Source organism: Parasteatoda tepidariorum, chromosome 5 (genome assembly GCF_982258835.1).
Source record: "Parasteatoda tepidariorum strain Cologne lab strain chromosome 5, Ptep-v5.0, whole genome shotgun sequence".
Lineage (NCBI taxonomy): Eukaryota > Metazoa > Arthropoda > Arachnida > Araneae > Theridiidae > Parasteatoda > Parasteatoda tepidariorum.
In genome coordinates, this window is record NC_141759.1 from 12,786,286 (window position 1) to 12,791,439 (window position 5,154).

Consider the following 5,154-nt stretch of genomic DNA (forward strand, 5'->3'; position numbering starts at 1 on the left):
ATAACAAACTACTTTATAAAAGGTAAACGCCATAGCTGATATCTTAATCTTATTTATCAGTGTAAGCTTCTTAAATTGTCACTCTTTCATCCTTCATCCTTTTAAAACATGATTATCGAATTCCACTTTACTTGTTTCCATATTCATGGTTTCATCTCCGCAAAAGCATCCTCAGTACGCTTATTTTCCATTCGGCGAAGGACCAAGAAACTGTTTGGGGATGAGATTCGCTCTGATGGAGATCAAATTATGTTATGTACATATTGCATCATTATAGAATCAAAACTCATTCAACAACAAAAGTAAATAACCTTTAAATTTACTAATTTATTCTTATAGATTGTAAAAGAAGTATTCAAGGTAGTGACCTTTTTTTTCGTAGGTACAGTTAGAGTACAGGAGATTCACGCTTTTTTTCAGTGCAAAGTAATTACCTCTTGGTTTAGAAAAAAACATTAATTTACCAAAGCAAAAAATTTCTAAAAATGTATCGGAAGTTACGTGACGCAATGTTACTTGAAGTTATACAATGCAGTATTTTGAAGTGTAACGTATTTCAAAAGTTTCCTTTATTGTAGAAGTTCTTTATTTAATAATTAATTTGGGGATTTTTTTTAAAACTTATTTTGCTATGACTCCCAGCAAATAGATCACAAAATTTCCAAGAGCGTTGCAGCTTACTTTAACTCTCTCATTTGGAAAATTTTAGCAGTGGTAGCAGCCAAAATTTTGTATAGTGGAAAATTATATGTTTGCGTAGTATTTGACTTGATAGTGTCACGCATAAGAAGCCAGGGCTTGGAAATTGTTTGTTTTAAAAACAACACTGCAAAGGTATATATCAAGGATTACTTTTATTTTAGAAATTCTTTTTACGGAAAAAAATATTTCAATTTTTTGGAAACGTATTTTGTATTCTTTTGAATTATATACTAAATAATAGATCATAAATTAGTGCCGAGAACACAGCTGTCAACAACAGCACTTTCATTTGGAGATTTTTTTATTTGCAGCGAAACAGCCAATTTGGCAGTCTTTGACTATTATAATATTTAGACTGACAGTATTATGAGATAAAAAAGCAGTCAAAAACATAAAAAATTTTGCCTAAAAGTTTGCCAAGTCCGTTAAACATTTTGCATTTAAAAAAAATGCTACAAAAGAACAGTTCAAAATTACCTTTATTCTAGATATTTTAGACGTATGATTCGCAACATATTGAAACTCAAAATAAAAGAGATAATGCATTCTAGCTTGGGATTAATCCATGATATTCTACACACACAAATCAAAGTAATGCTTTATTTGTATTAACCCTTTCGCGCCGACTGTCACAAATACGTGACAGCATGAAACCGTATCAACCAGGGAAAAAAGATAAAGCTGGTAATCAAAGTAATTCTTTAGCACAGTTTATTCGTGGGCGGAGTTATAATTGTTTGATTTATTTCATTCACCGTTACTTTGTTCAAAATAAAACTATTTAGTTATACTTTGAATTAACATTGATTATATGTATGATTAAACTAACAATAATTAAGATAAAAGCAAAGTAAGTCTGTCAAATTAGAAACGACTACATTTAAGTTACCGTTTTTTATTTAATTACATCCTGATTTTGTACGAATGCTTTTCTGAATCACCCGTCCCCGAGGGGTTAACCCCTTGGGGACGGGTGATTCAGAAAAGCATTCGTACAAAATCAGAATCAAGTTGTAATTAAATAAAAAACGGTAACTTAAATGTAGTCGTTGCTGATTTGACAGACTTACTTTGCTGTTACTTTAATTATTGTTAGTTTAATCATATATAAAATCAATGTTAGTTCAAAGTATAACTAAATAGTTTTATTTTGAACAAAGTAATGGTGAATTAAATAAATCAAAGAATTATAACTCCGCCCACAAATGAACTGCTAAAGAACTACTTTGATTACCAGTTTTATATTTTTACCCTGATTGAAACGGTTTTATGCTGTCACATATTTGTGACAGTCGGCGCGAAAGGGTTAAAGAAGCGTTCTCTCAAAAACGTGTCCACATTCGATTTCATGCCGACGAGTCAAATTCTATGCGTCGAATTTCCCCGCTGATTAAGAATAAATTCTCTTAATGTACTCATTACGTCTACCAGCTGAAGTTTTTCACTGGCAGATGTATTATTTAGATTTGGCATCACTTAATTGAGTTGCATGGTTTCAAAAGATTAAAAAATATAATAATTATTATTAATATTTTGTTGTGGTAGATAAGTAAAGTCGTTTCTCTTTTTTAATGCTTTAATGTGAGCGTATTGATCGAGGCACCTGACTTGTGACACTAGCCTATTCATCTGAGATTAAATTGCCAAATTCAACGCGCGAATGCTGTTGAATAACTTATATACGGAATAACTTTGTTTTGAAATTTAAAGATAATTTCGTTCTTTTTTCAGAAAGTACGAAATGCCACCTTGTATTTTTTTTCAAACTTATTTATTATAATAGTTTTTAACTTATCTAAATTTGTGCTAATTTTACCATGTTTTATTTTTAAATTTAAATAAAATTTCTGTGTTTTTTTTTTATAAAAGTAATAAATGTCACATAGCTTTTGAATTATAGTTCAAACTTATATATTATTAGAGTTTTAAACTTATCTAAATTTGTGCTCATTTTACCATGTTTTTTTTTTAAAATTTAAAGATAAGTTCGCTGTTTTGTATAAAAGTATGAAATGCCAACTTGCTTTTGAATTATAGTCTAAAAGCAAAGTGGCATTTCATAATCTCATATTCAAACTCTTTTCATTCAACTATTCATACTCTTGTGGAAGAAACGAGAATCAACATTTCTTCTATAACTTATGCAGTATTTTGCGGCAATTATTAGGTCAGCAATAAGGTTATATTCACGAAAACAAGAGCCTCAAAATAGAACAGAATGTTGTAGAGAATTTAACTCAATGGTAATGTTGTAGCTTAATGAGACAGAGCATATATATCGGAAAAAAGCATATGCATATAAAGAAACTATCCAACAAAGCTAAGCAGCACATCTGATACCTACATATTGAATGGCACTTTTTGCTTCCTTGTAAAATTGGGTGCATTCCTTCACGGCCAGAATTTTCCGTTGAACCAATCAATTTCATACTTTTCAATTTAACACGACCATAATAATAACATTGGGAAACAAATTTATTGATGCATTTATATACAAGTATCTTACCTAATTCGGGGTTCCATTTCACTAGGAATTGTACTTCCCGCGTTTGCCTGTTTGTCATTAGACTTTCCATTAAATGCTTGGTAGTAGTACATGAAATATCATTTGGAACTAATATCATAATAATAATTTGGAAGCTTGTCGGTCAATTTTAGGCATTCTATATAAAGCTATAAAGAAACTAATCATAAAAAAAAGAAGCATTCCTGCGAAAATATCAAGACATGAAGTTTGAGGTTCCGCAATGTCACCTTTGTGGTCAACTGTCATTGTGAAAAGCCGCCAGTTAGAATTGAATTTCATTTCTTCGAAATGTCCGCAAACCACTGATCCCTCACGGTTTCATATATTTTTGCATTATATATGGTACTCAAAAGATTTAAGGCAATCAAACTGTGGCTTATCTATGATATTCTACACACATAAATCAAATTAATACTTTATTTGAACAAAAAACGCAATATCACTAAAAAGTGTCCTCATACCTAAACAATTAACCTAAGTAAAGAAATCTAAACAATTATACGAATTCGGAGCAACGAGCATTTAGATTATATACCGAGTCAAGTTCTATGCCTTATGTCACGTGCATTATTGCTTTTGAAATATATCCACCAATGTAACAGCAACAAAACAATTTATTAATCTTTAAAACAAATAAACAAAACAATTATGAGCATATTATAAGAGCCCTCAGCTGCCGAAATACAGAATTATAGAAATATTCTCTTATCGAGGAAAGACCACCCTACGCGCCGGCTCCTCTTTTCTTAATTCTTTAATTGGGTTAGTGATTAACTTGCCGTCTAGCGGCGAGCCAATCAGTACACCCTCCAACCAAGATTGAAATATAACTTTTTCAATGTCATGTGCATTATTGCTTTTGAAATATATCCACCAATGTAACAGCAACAAATCAATTTATTAATCCTTAAAACAAATAAACAAAGCAATTATGAGCATATTATAAGGGCTCTCAGCGGACAAAATACAGAATCATAGAAATATTCTCTTATCGAGGAAAGACCCGCCTACGTTCCGGCTTTTCTTCTCTTAATTCTTTAATTGGGTTAGTGATTAACTCGCCCTCTAGCGGTGAGCCAATCACTATACCTTAAATTTTTGCAACTGATTAAGAATAAACTCTAATACCGTACTCAGTACATCTACCAGCTGCAGTTACCGCTGGTGGATGTTTTAAAAAAATCAAAAATAGTAATAAGAAACGTATCACAGCTGTGAAGATGAAAATGTATATTAATTATAATTTATATTTCGTTGCGGTAGATAAACAAATTTCGTTTTCCTTTTCCATAATCTAAAGTAAATTTCTACAAAAAAACATATAAATAAATGTAACCATAAATGTAAAAAAGAATTGTTACCATTTTCTTATCAATATGGTCTAAGTATATATCAATAAACTTTATCAGCTAACAGTTATCAATACATTTGTGAGAGAACAGAGATGCCAACTTGCTCCGGACAACAAATATATATTTTAAAGTTGTAGTTTATCAATTGTGATTCTTGGTCTAATAAATTCAATTTAGTAGCTTTTTATCCTCCACTATTTCTGAACAATTCGTAGACTTATATAATTCACCATTTTATAGCACTTACGTCATACTATACCTTTTAAAAAGCAGGAAAAATAGTCAAATATTTGCAAAATTTCTTTTGTAGTTATTTACCGCTTTTTTAATTATTCTGGCGTGTCCGGAGCAGTTGGCATCTCTGAGAGAATAATAATATCAATGAAAACAAAAATTTTCCAGAGCATACTAAGCACTTATAGCTAAAACAATAAAACTTTATGTGCTTTAAAATTTTTTTACAGTGATAATTCAGAAACCAAGCAAAAACATCAAAATTTCAGCACTTTTATGAGTAAAACTTCAATGAGCTGAAATAATGACCTATAATTCAATTTCATAGATAGTTATAAA